The following is a 12,144-nucleotide window of genomic DNA, read 5'->3' as shown; positions in this document are numbered from 1 at the left end:
GCTTCTTATCGAAGCATGAAGGCGGATCTGAAGGCGCGAGACAAGTCAGGAACGGTACGGCTGGATCGAAGCCCGGATCGTCGGTCAATGTTGTCGGCGCAAATGTATAAGCGCAAGCGTGAAGGATCAATTTCAGGATAATTGAGAGTTGTGCGACGAGTGAAAAAAAAGGTGCAAAGCAACAAGAAAAAAATATAAAAGTAAATAAATAAAAGGATGAGAGGAAATTCATGAATTGACGCTTAGAATGAATTCGGGTCCAGAAAAGCCAAACTGCTTCACAGGACGTGGCAGTTTAAAAGAATAAAGCGAAAGGAACATGGCGGGTGTGATCATACCAGCACTAATGCACCGGATCCCATCAGAACTCCGAAGTTAAGCGTGCTTGGGCGACAGTAGTACTAGGATGGGTGACCCTAGGCCTGTCAACGGGACGGGTCTAGACCCGGATCCGGATCGGATCCCTGAAATTTTTTCGGGTATGGGTAGGGATTTAATTCCGTTATCCGGATCCGGATCCGTTTTTTCAAACAAAAAAACGGGTCGGATACGGAATATAGTATTCCGACCCGTATTAGACCCGGATCCGGATATAAATGATTTAATAATTTATAAAAAATATATATTATCATTATAATTTGATTAGGATGATGTATTTGAGTAAAATCAATTTGATTTATTTTCTTATTTGGTTTTTTCTTTGCATTAGTTAGAAATTAGTTTACAAATATATCTTTTTCTCTTTTTTGTTAGAAATTATAAATTTTGGCAAATTTGTTCGGGTAGACCCGACCCGGATCCGAGACTCGCCGGGTCCGGATCCGGAACACAGAATAAAAGACCCGTCGGGTAAACGGGTCGGATCCGGGTCCGGGTCCGGAATAATGAATTCCGGCCCGGACCCGGCCCGTTGACACCCCTAGGTGACCCCCTGGGAAATCCTCGTGTTGCACCCCTCCCTTTTTTGTTTCGAAATCCAAATTTCCCCTTCGTTCTTTATGCTGTAGTAATTTAGCTCCGTCGGAACGATTGCTTTATATTTTGCTTCTCATCGAAGCATGAAGGCGGATCTGAAGGCGCGAGACAAGTCAGGAACGGTACGGCTGGATCGAAGCCCGGATCGTCGGTCAAAGTTGTCGGCGCAAATGTATAAGCGCAAGCGTGAAGGATCAATTTCAGGATAATTGAGAGTTGCGCGACGAGGGAAAAAAAAATGGTGCAAATCAACAAGAAAAAAATGTAAAAGTAAATAAATAAAAGGATGAGGGGAAATTCTTGAATTGACGCTTAAAATGAATTCGGGTCCAGAAAAGCCACACTGCTTCACAGGACGGGGCAGTTTAAAAGAATAAAGCGAAAGGAACATGGCGGGTGCGATCATACCAGCACTAATGCACCGGATCCCATCAGAACTCCGAAGTTAAGCGTGCTTGGGCGAGAGTAGTACTAGGATGGGTGACCCCCTGGGAAGTCCTCGTGTTGCACCCCTCCCTTTTTTGTTTCGAAATCCAAATTTCCCCTTCGTTCTTTATGCTGTAGTAATTTAGCTCCGTCGGAACGATTGCTTTATATTTTGCTTCTTATCGAAGCATGAAGGCGGATCTGAAGGCGCGAGACAAGTCAGGAACGGTACGGCTGGATCGAAGCCCGGATCGTCGGTCAATGTTGTCGGCACAAATGTATAAGCGCAAGCGTGAAGGATCAATTTCAGGATAATTGAGAGTTGTGCGACGAGTGAAAAAAAAGGTGCAAAGCAACAAGAAAAAAATATAAAAGTAAATAAATAAAAGGATGAGAGGAAATTCATGAATTGACGCTTAGAATGAATTCGGGTCCAGAAAAGCCAAACTGCTTCACAGGACGTGGCAGTTTAAAAGAATAAAGCGAAAGGAAAATGGCGGGTGCGATCATACTAGCACTAATGCACCGGATCCTATCAGAACTTCGAAGTTAAGCGTGCTTGGGCGACAGTAGTACTAGGATGGGTGACCCTAGGCCGGTCAACGGGTCGGGTCTAGACCCGGATCCGGATCGGATCCCTGAAATTTTTGCGGGTATGGGTAGGGATTTAATTCCGTTATCCGTAACCGGATCCGTTTTTTCAAACAAAAAAACGGGTCGGATACGGAATATAGTATTCCGACCCGTATTAGACCCGGATCCGGATATAAATGATTTAATAATTTATAAAAAATATATATTATCAATATAATTTGATTAGGATGATGTATTTGAGTAAAATCAATTTGATTTATTTTCTTATTTGGTTTTTTCTTTGCATTAGCTAGAAATTTGTTTACAAATATATCTTTTTCTCTTTTTTGTTAGAAATTATAAATTTTGGCAAATTTGTTCGGGTAGACCCGACCCGGATCCGAGACTCGCCGGGTCCGGATCCGGAACACAGAATAAAAGACCCGTCGGGTAAACGGGTCGGATCCGGGTCCGGGTCCGGAATAATGAATTCCGGCCCGGACCCGGCCCGTTGACACCCCTAGGTGACCCCCTGGGAAATCCTCGTGTTGCACCCCTCCCTTTTTTGTTTCGAAATCCAAATTTCCCCTTCGTTCTTTATGCTGTAGTAATTTAGCTCCGTCGGAACGATTGCTTTATATTTTGCTTCTCATCGAAGCATGAAGGCGGATCTGAAGGCGCGAGACAAGTCAGGAACGGTACGGCTGGATCGAATCCCGGATCGTCGGTCAAAGTTGTCGGCGCAAATGTATAAGCGCAAGCGTGAAGGATCAATTTCAGGATAATTGAGAGTTGTGCGACGAGGGAAAAAAAAGGTGCAAAGCAACAAGAAAAAAATATAAAAGTAAATAAATAAAAGGATGAGAGGAAATTCATGAATTGACGCTTAGAATGAATTCGGGTCCAGAAAAGCCAAACTGCTTCACAGGACGTGGCAGTTTAAAAGAATAAAGCGAAAGGAACATGGCGGGTGCGATCATACCAGCACTAATGCACCGGATCCCATCAGAACTCCGAAGTTAAGCGTGCTTGGGCGACAGTAGTACTAGGATGGGTGACCCTAGGCCTGTCAACGGGTCGGGTCTAGACCCGGATCCGGATCGGATCTCTGAAATTTTTTCGGGTATGGGTAGGGATTTAATTCCGTTATCCGGATCCGGATCCGTTTTTTCAAACAAAAAATCGGGTCGGATACGGAATATAATATTCCGACCCGTATTAGACCCAGATCCGGATATAAATGATTTAATAATTTATAAAAAATATATATTATCAATATAATTTGATTAGGATGATGTATTTGAGTAAAATCAATTTGATTTATTTTCTTATTTGGTTTTTTCTTTGCATTAGTTAGAAATTAGTTTACAAATATATCTTTTTCTCTTTTTTGTTAGAAATTATAAATTTTGGCAAATTTGTTCGGGTAGACCCGACCCGGATCCGAGACTCGCCGGGTCCGGATCCGGAACACAGAATAAAAGACCCGTCGGGTAAACGGGTCGGATCCGGGTCCGGGTCCGGAATAATGAATTCCGGCCCGGACCCGGCCCGTTGACACCCCTAGGTGACCCCCTGGGAAATCCTCGTGTTGCACCCCTCCCTTTTTTGTTTCGAAATCCAAATTTCCCCTTCGTTCTTTATGCTGTAGTAATTTAGCTCCGTCGGAACGATTGCTTTATATTTTGCTTCTCATCGAAGCATGAAGGCGGATCTGAAGGCGCGAGACAAGTCAGGAACGGTACGGCTGGATCGAAGCCCGGATCGTCGGTCAATGTTGTCGGCGCAAATGTATAAGCGCAAGCGTGAAGGATCAATTTCAAGATAATTGAGAGTTGCGCGACGAGGGAAAAAAAAATGGTGCAAATCAACAAGAAAAAAATGTAAAAGTAAATAAATAAAAGGATGAGGGGAAATTCTTGAATTGACGCTTAAAATGAATTCGGGTCCAGAAAAGCCACACTGCTTCACAGGACGGGGCAGTTTAAAAGAATAAAGCGAAAGGAACATGGCGGGTGCGATCATACCAGCACTAATGCACCGGATCCCATCAGAACTCCGAAGTTAAGCGTGCTTGGGCGAGAGTAGTACTAGGATGGGTGACCCCTTGGGAAGTCCTCGTGTTGCACCCCTCCCTTTTTTGTTTCGAAATCCAAATTTCCCCTTCGTTCTTTATGCTGTAGTAATTTAGCTCCGTCGGAACGATTGCTTTATATTTTGCTTCTTATCGAAGCATGAAGGCGGATCTGAAGGCGCGAGACAAGTCAGGAACGGTACAGCTGGATCGAAGCCCAGCTCCCCGGCAACGGCAACGGCGCCAAAAATTGACAGGTGCCGAACCTGTGCAATAATAATTACTAAAAAGTCCTAATTACCACCTCAATTAAATAATTATAAAACGAATCCAAGTACTGGAGCAGGGACCCTAGGTGTGCAATGGGTTACTTGATTCACCCTGTTCCCGAAGAGTTTGCTTGATCCGATATACCAGATTTGTCTATAAAAATATTAATTTTGCATACAATGGCAAGTAGGGTCGATTCCACAGGGAGCAGGTAGGAAATTATTTCTTTCCAAATCAGTAGAACGAAATTTGGGGGATTTTCAAAGGGAGAGAAATAAATAAAATAAAAGTAAAATAAAAATAAAGCGAACTCAATTCAAAACTAACTCACAAGGCACAATTCACTAAAAATAGCAATTAATAAAAGTTCTACCCAAAGGATCAACTGCTCAGGTACGGTCCAAGTAAATGTTCATCGATACAAAGATATTTCACTCATTCATCACTAGGTTGGTTATAGTTATCAATAAGCTCTGACAACCAGTTCTTCCTTACCTTTTCGACAGTCAAGGTACGACCATTAACTGCTTCCCTAACCAGATAACAACCCTAGGTACGACCATAGGAATTTAATTACCCAATTGCATTAAAGCTAGAAGAACCCAACCCTAACCAATAAACACGCTAAGAGGGTTTATTTAAATTAGATCATGCATTTCCCCATCATAAAGCCAATTATGGTGGTTGCCACGGGGTGTTAACTAAATGAACAATTACGGATTCTATTTAATTAACGTGGCAGTAGGCTATTAAATTAAATCAAATACCCGGCCGTTGATATTCAATTAATCAAATACCCATGAACAATTAATTCAGGAAATGCACGAATAACAATAAATTGGGAGAAATAATGAAGATTCGATTAGATCTCACAGATATTATGGACCGCGCCTTCGCGTCAACCTTTGGGTAGAGGAGAAAATTAGCCGCTCCTCATCGTGTCAATCCCACGTGATTTAATTGAATTCATTCAATTAATTGCCGAAGAATTGGAAAAGCACAAGAGTAATCTCACAGAATTTTGAAGAGTCAAAGGCAAAAAGTAAAAAGGGTCTCCGTTCTACGGAGCCCAGATGCAATCCGCGAGAATATTCAATGCCTGGCCGCTAGCCGCAGGCGAACAAGAGTAAAAAGAAAAGAACAGGAGCAAGCGCCTGACAAGGAGCAGAAGAGGAAAATTAAAGCTAAGCCTAAAAGTCCATTCTGAATCTTGCTTTTCTTTTCCTCTTATAGCCGCCGCAATTCCCAGTCCAAAGCCCACACGTCTGGTACAATTCAATCTCCAAAAGCTATTTCCCCCTTTGAGTTTTGATCCCATGCGCCTGGTCCACATGGACCACGGTCCGTCTTTCGGTTTCGTCCACCTTCCAAGGCGTGGTCACGCTCTGGGACGACAAGTCTTCTGGAAATATTTTCCCGCGATATCTTTTTAATGCTAACCACCTACAATTCACGCAAATGTCAAATATGAGTGAAATCCCCTTTCTTAGCACCATGAATAGCCAAAATTAGGACAAGATGACAGTGCAAATCGTGCCAAATAACGGCTCTATCATCGGTCAAAGTTGTCGGCGCAAATGCATAAGCGCAAGCGTGAAGGATCAATTTCAGGATAATTGAGAGTTGTGCGACGAGGGAAAAAAAAGGTGCAAAGCAACAAGAAAAAAATATAAAAGTAAATAAATAAAAGGATGAGAGGAAATTCATGAATTGACGCTTAGAATGAATTCGGGTCCAGAAAAGCCAAACTGCTTCACAGGACGTGGCAGTTTAAAAGAATAAAGCGAAAGGAACATGGCGGGTGCGATCATACCAGCACTAATGCACCGGATCCCATCAGAACTCCGAAGTTAAGCGTGCTTGGGCGACAGTAGTACTAGGATGGGTGACCCTAGGCCTGTCAACGGGTCGGGTCTAGACCCGGATCCGGATCGGATCCCTGAAATTTTTTCGGGTATGGGTAGGGATTTAATTCCGTTATCCGGATCCGGATCCGTTTTTTCAAACAAAAAAACAGGTCGGATACGGAATATAGTATTCCGACCCGTATTAGACCCGGATCCGGATATAAATGATTTAATAATTTATAAAAAATATATATTATCAATATAATTTGATTAGGATGATGTATTTGAGTAAAATCAATTTGATTTATTTTCTTATTTGGTTTTTTCTTTGCATTAGTTAGAAATTAGTTTACAAATATATCTTTTTCTCTTTTTTGTTAGAAATTATAAATTTTGGCAAATTTGTTCGGGTAGACCCGACCCGGATCCGAGACTCGCCGGGTCCGGATCCGGAACACAGAATAAAAGACCCGTCGGGTAAACGGGTCGGATCCGGGTCCGGGTCCGGAATAATGAATTCCGGCCCGGACCCGGCCCGTTGACACCCCTAGGTGACCCCCTGGGAAATCCTCGTGTTGCACCCCTCCCTTTTTTGTTTCGAAATCCAAATTTCCCCTTCGTTCTTTATGCTGTAGTAATTTAGCTCCGTCGGAACGATTGCTTTATATTTTGCTTCTCATCGAAGCATGAAGGCGGATCTGAAGGCGCGAGACAAGTCAGGAACGGTACGGCTGGATCGAAGCCCGGATCGTCGGTCAAAGTTGTCGGCGCAAATGTATAAGCGCAAGCGTGAAGGATCAATTTCAGGATAATTGAGAGTTGCGCGACGAGGGAAAAAAAAATGGTGCAAATCAACAAGAAAAAAATGTAAAAGTAAATAAATAAAAGGATGAGGGGAAATTCTTGAATTGACGCTTAAAATGAATTCGGGTCCAGAAAAGCCACACTGCTTCACAGGACGGGGCAGTTTAAAAGAATAAATCGAAAGGAACATGGCGGGTGCGATCATACCAGCACTAATGCACCGGATCCCATCAGAACTCCGAAGTTAAGCGTGCTTGGGCGAGAGTAGTACTAGGATGGGTGACCCCCTGGGAAGTCCTCGTGTTGCACCCCTCCCTTTTTTGTTTCGAAATCCAAATTTCCCCTTCGTTCTTTATGCTGTAGTAATTTAGTTCCGTCGGAACGATTGCTTTATATTTTGCTTCTTATCGAAGCATGAAGGCGGATCTGAAGGCGCGAGACAAGTCAGGAACGGTACGGCTGGATCGAAGCCCGGATCGTCGGTCAATGTTGTCGGCGCAAATGTATAAGCGCAAGCGTGAAGGATCAATTTCAGGATAATTGAGAGTTGTGCGACGAGTGAAAAAAAAGGTGCAAAGCAACAAGAAAAAAATATAAAAGTAAATAAATAAAAGGATGAGAGGAAATTCATGAATTGACGCTTAGAATGAATTCGGGTCCAGAAAAGCCAAACTGCTTCACAGGACGTGGCAGTTTAAAAGAATAAAGCGAAAGGAACATGGCGGGTGCGATCATACCAGCACTAATGCACCGGATCCCATCAGAACTCCGAAGTTAAGCGTGCTTGGGCGACAGTAGTACTAGGATGGGTGACCCTAGGCCTGTCAACGGGTCGGGTCTAGACCCGGATCCGGATCGGATCCCTGAAATTTTTGCGGGTATGGGTAGGGATTTAATTCCGTTATCCGGATCCGGATCCGTTTTTTCAAACAAAAAAACGGGTCGGATACGGAATATAGTATTCCGACCCGTATTAGACCCGGATCCGGATATAAATGCTTTAATAATTTATAAAAAATATATATTATCAATATAATTTGATTAGGATGATGTATTTGAGTATAATCAATTTGATTTATTTTCTTATTTGGTTTTTTCTTTGCATTAGCTAGAAATTTGTTTACAAATATATCTTTTTCTCTTTTTTGTTAGAAATTATAAATTTTGGCAAATTTGTTCGGGTAGACCCGACCCGGATCCGAGACTCGCCGGATCCGGATCCGGAACACAGAATAAAAGACCCGTCGGGTAAACGGGTCGGATCCGGGTCCGGGTCCGGAATAATGAATTCCGGCCCGGACCCGGCCCGTTGACACCCCTAGGTGACCCCCTGGGAAATCCTCGTGTTGCACCCCTCCCTTTTTTGTTTCGAAATCCAAATTTCCCCTTCGTTCTTTATGCTGTAGTAATTTAGCTCCGTCGGAACGATTGCTTTATATTTTGCTTCTCATCGAAGCATGAAGGCGGATCTGAAGGCGCGAGACAAGTCAGGAACGGTACGGCTGGATCGAAGCCCGGATCGTCGGTCAAAGTTGTCGGCGCAAATGTATAAGCGCAAGCGTGAAGGATCAATTTCAGGATAATTGAGAGTTGCGCGACGAGGGAAAAAAAAAATGGTGCAAATCAACAAGAAAAAAATGTAAAAGTAAATAAATAAAAGGATGAGGGGAAATTCTTGAATTGACGCTTAAAATGAATTCGGGTCCAGAAAAGCCACACTGCTTCACAGGACGGGGCAGTTTAAAAGAATAAAGCGAAAGGAACATGGCGGGTGCGATCATACCAGCACTAATGCACCGGATCCCATCAGAACTCCGAAGTTAAGCGTGCTTGGGCGAGAGTAGTACTAGGATGGGTGACCCCCTGGGAAGTCCTCGTGTTGCACCCCTCCCTTTTTTGTTTCGAAATCCAAATTTCCCCTTCGTTCTTTATGCTGTAGTAATTTAGCTCCGTCGGAACGATTGCTTTATATTTTGCTTCTTATCGAAGCATGAAGGCGGATCTGAAGGCGCGAGACAAGTCAGGAACGGTACAGCTGGATCGAAGCCCAGATCGTCGGTCAAAGTTGTCGGCGCAAATGCATAAGCGCAAGCGTGAAGGATCAATTTCAGGATAATTGAGAGTTGTGCGACGAGGGAAAAAAAAGGTGCAAAGCAACAAGAAAAAAATATAAAAGTAAATAAATAAAAGGATGAGAGGAAATTCATGAATTGACGCTTAGAATGAATTCGGGTCCAGAAAAGCCAAACTGCTTCACAGGACGTGGCAGTTTAAAAGAATAAAGCGAAAGGAACATGGCGGGTGCGATCATACCAGCACTAATGCACCGGATCCCATCAGAACTCCGATGTTAAGCGTGCTTGGGCGACAGTAGTACTAGGATGGGTGACCCTAGGCCTGTCAACGGGTCGGGTCTAGACCCGGATCCGGATCGGATCCCTGAAATTTTTTCGGGTATGGGTAGGGATTTAATTCCGTTATCCGGATCCGGATCCGTTTTTTCAAACAAAAAATCGGGTCGGATACGGAATATAATATTCCGACCCGTATTAGACCCAGATCCGGATATAAATGATTTAATAATTTATAAAAAATATATATTATCAATATAATTTGATTAGGATGATGTATTTGAGTATAATCAATTTGATTTATTTTCTTATTTGGTTTTTTCTTTGCATTAGCTAGAAATTTGTTTACAAATATATCTTTTTCTCTTTTTTGTTAGAAATTATAAATTTTGGCAAATTTGTTCGGGTAGACCCGACCCGGATCCGAGACTCGCCGGATCCGGATCCGGAACACAGAATAAAAGACCCGTCGGGTAAACGGGTCGGATCCGGGTCCGGGTCCGGAATAATGAATTCCGGCCCGGACCCGGCCCGTTGACACCCCTAGGTGACCCCCTGGGAAATCCTCGTGTTGCACCCCTCCCTTTTTTGTTTCGAAATCCAAATTTCCCCTTCGTTCTTTATGCTGTAGTAATTTAGCTCCGTCGGAACGATTGCTTTATATTTTGCTTCTCATCGAAGCATGAAGGCGGATCTGAAGGCGCGAGACAAGTCAGGAACGGTACGGCTGGATCGAAGCCCGGATCGTCGGTCAAAGTTGTCGGCGCAAATGTATAAGCGCAAGCGTGAAGGATCAATTTCAGGATAATTGAGAGTTGCGCGACGAGGGAAAAAAAAAATGGTGCAAATCAACAAGAAAAAAATGTAAAAGTAAATAAATAAAAGGATGAGGGGAAATTCTTGAATTGACGCTTAAAATGAATTCGGGTCCAGAAAAGCCACACTGCTTCACAGGACGGGGCAGTTTAAAAGAATAAAGCGAAAGGAACATGGCGGGTGCGATCATACCAGCACTAATGCACCGGATCCCATCAGAACTCCGAAGTTAAGCGTGCTTGGGCGAGAGTAGTACTAGGATGGGTGACCCCCTGGGAAGTCCTCGTGTTGCACCCCTCCCTTTTTTGTTTCGAAATCCAAATTTCCCCTTCGTTCTTTATGCTGTAGTAATTTAGCTCCGTCGGAACGATTGCTTTATATTTTGCTTCTTATCGAAGCATGAAGGCGGATCTGAAGGCGCGAGACAAGTCAGGAACGGTACAGCTGGATCGAAGCCCAGATCGTCGGTCAAAGTTGTCGGCGCAAATGCATAAGCGCAAGCGTGAAGGATCAATTTCAGGATAATTGAGAGTTGTGCGACGAGGGAAAAAAAAGGTGCAAAGCAACAAGAAAAAAATATAAAAGTAAATAAATAAAAGGATGAGAGGAAATTCATGAATTGACGCTTAGAATGAATTCGGGTCCAGAAAAGCCAAACTGCTTCACAGGACGTGGCAGTTTAAAAGAATAAAGCGAAAGGAACATGGCGGGTGCGATCATACCAGCACTAATGCACCGGATCCCATCAGAACTCCGATGTTAAGCGTGCTTGGGCGACAGTAGTACTAGGATGGGTGACCCTAGGCCTGTCAACGGGTCGGGTCTAGACCCGGATCCGGATCGGATCCCTGAAATTTTTTCGGGTATGGGTAGGGATTTAATTCCGTTATCCGGATCCGGATCCGTTTTTTCAAACAAAAAATCGGGTCGGATACGGAATATAATATTCCGACCCGTATTAGACCCAGATCCGGATATAAATGATTTAATAATTTATAAAAAATATATATTATCAATATAATTTGATTAGGATGATGTATTTGAGTAAAATCAATTTGATTTATTTTCTTATTTGGTTTTTTCTTTGCATTAGTTAGAAATTAGTTTACAAATATATCTTTTTCTCTTTTTTGTTAGAAATTATAAATTTTGGCAAATTTGTTCGCGTAGACCCGACCCGGATCCGAGACTCGCCGGGTCCGGATCCGGAACACAGAATAAAAGACCCGTCGGGTAAACGGGTCGGATCCGGGTCCGGGTCCGGAATAATGAATTCCGGCCCGGACCCGGCCCGTTGACACCCCTAGGTGACCCCCTGGGAAATCCTCGTGTTGCACCCCTCCTTTTTTTGTTTCGAAATCCAAATTTCCCCTTCGTTCTTTATGCTGTAGTAATTTAGCTCCGTCGGAACGATTGCTTTATATTTTTCTTCTCATCGAAGCATGAAGGCGGATCTGAAGGCGCGAGACAAGTCAGGAACGGTACGGCTGGATCGAAGCCCGGATCGTCGGTCAAAGTTGTCGGCGCAAATGTATAAGCGCAAGCGTGAAGGATCAATTTCAGGATAATTGAGAGTTGCGCGACGAGGGAAAAAAAAATGGTGCAAATCAACAAGAAAAAAATGTAAAAGTAAATAAATAAAAGGATGAGGGGAAATTCTTGAATTGACGCTTAAAATGAATTCGGGTCCAGAAAAGCCACACTGCTTCACAGGACGGGGCAGTTTAAAAGAATAAAGCGAAAGGAACATGGCGGGTGCGATCATACCAGCACTAATGCACCGGATCCCATCAGAACTCCGAAGTTAAGCGTGCTTGGGCGAGAGTAGTACTAGGATGGGTGACCCCCTGGGAAGTCCTCGTGTTGCACCCCTCCCTTTTTTGTTTCGAAATCCAAATTTCCCCTTCGTTCTTTATGCTGTAGTAATTTAGCTCCGTCGGAACGATTGCTTTATATTTTGCTTCTTATCGAAGCATGAAGGCGGATCTGAAGGCGCGAGACAAGTCAG

The 12,144-nt window shown here is 43.5% G+C and overlaps 6 non-coding genes and 7 pseudogenes across 6 annotated transcripts; all 13 read left to right on the top strand.

Annotated features, from left to right (window-relative positions):
* Positions 1-324: 324 nt before the first annotated feature.
* LOC140019978 (5S ribosomal RNA) lies at positions 325-447 on the top strand (annotated as a pseudogene).
* Positions 448-1,369: 922 nt separating this feature from the next.
* Positions 1,370-1,488, top strand: LOC140020889 (5S ribosomal RNA). The gene has a single exon (XR_011824859.1). It is a non-coding gene; the product is annotated as a 5S ribosomal RNA (ribosomal RNA).
* Positions 1,489-1,899: 411 nt separating this feature from the next.
* Positions 1,900-2,017, top strand: LOC140020768 (5S ribosomal RNA; annotated as a pseudogene).
* Positions 2,018-2,942: 925 nt separating this feature from the next.
* On the top strand, positions 2,943-3,060 carry LOC140018896 (5S ribosomal RNA; annotated as a pseudogene).
* A 927-nt stretch (positions 3,061-3,987) lies between these two features.
* LOC140017521 (5S ribosomal RNA) lies at positions 3,988-4,106 on the top strand. The gene has a single exon (XR_011823830.1). It is a non-coding gene; the product is annotated as a 5S ribosomal RNA (ribosomal RNA).
* A 2,011-nt stretch (positions 4,107-6,117) lies between these two features.
* On the top strand, positions 6,118-6,235 carry LOC140018894 (5S ribosomal RNA; annotated as a pseudogene).
* A 927-nt stretch (positions 6,236-7,162) lies between these two features.
* On the top strand, positions 7,163-7,281 carry LOC140020887 (5S ribosomal RNA). The gene has a single exon (XR_011824857.1). It is a non-coding gene; the product is annotated as a 5S ribosomal RNA (ribosomal RNA).
* Positions 7,282-7,692: 411 nt separating this feature from the next.
* Positions 7,693-7,810, top strand: LOC140018893 (5S ribosomal RNA; annotated as a pseudogene).
* A 928-nt stretch (positions 7,811-8,738) lies between these two features.
* Positions 8,739-8,857, top strand: LOC140020886 (5S ribosomal RNA). Its single transcript, XR_011824856.1, has one exon. It is a non-coding gene; the product is annotated as a 5S ribosomal RNA (ribosomal RNA).
* A 411-nt stretch (positions 8,858-9,268) lies between these two features.
* LOC140020136 (5S ribosomal RNA) lies at positions 9,269-9,386 on the top strand (annotated as a pseudogene).
* Positions 9,387-10,314: 928 nt separating this feature from the next.
* Positions 10,315-10,433, top strand: LOC140020885 (5S ribosomal RNA). Its single transcript, XR_011824855.1, has one exon. It is a non-coding gene; the product is annotated as a 5S ribosomal RNA (ribosomal RNA).
* Positions 10,434-10,844: 411 nt separating this feature from the next.
* On the top strand, positions 10,845-10,962 carry LOC140020134 (5S ribosomal RNA; annotated as a pseudogene).
* Positions 10,963-11,889: 927 nt separating this feature from the next.
* On the top strand, positions 11,890-12,008 carry LOC140020884 (5S ribosomal RNA). Its single transcript, XR_011824854.1, has one exon. It is a non-coding gene; the product is annotated as a 5S ribosomal RNA (ribosomal RNA).
* Positions 12,009-12,144: the final 136 nt, after the last annotated feature.

The sequence above is a fragment of the Coffea arabica genome, chromosome 11c (assembly GCF_036785885.1).
Source record: "Coffea arabica cultivar ET-39 chromosome 11c, Coffea Arabica ET-39 HiFi, whole genome shotgun sequence".
Taxonomy (NCBI): Eukaryota; Viridiplantae; Streptophyta; class Magnoliopsida; order Gentianales; family Rubiaceae; genus Coffea; species Coffea arabica.
This window is presented reverse-complemented; position numbering and strand designations above follow the sequence as displayed.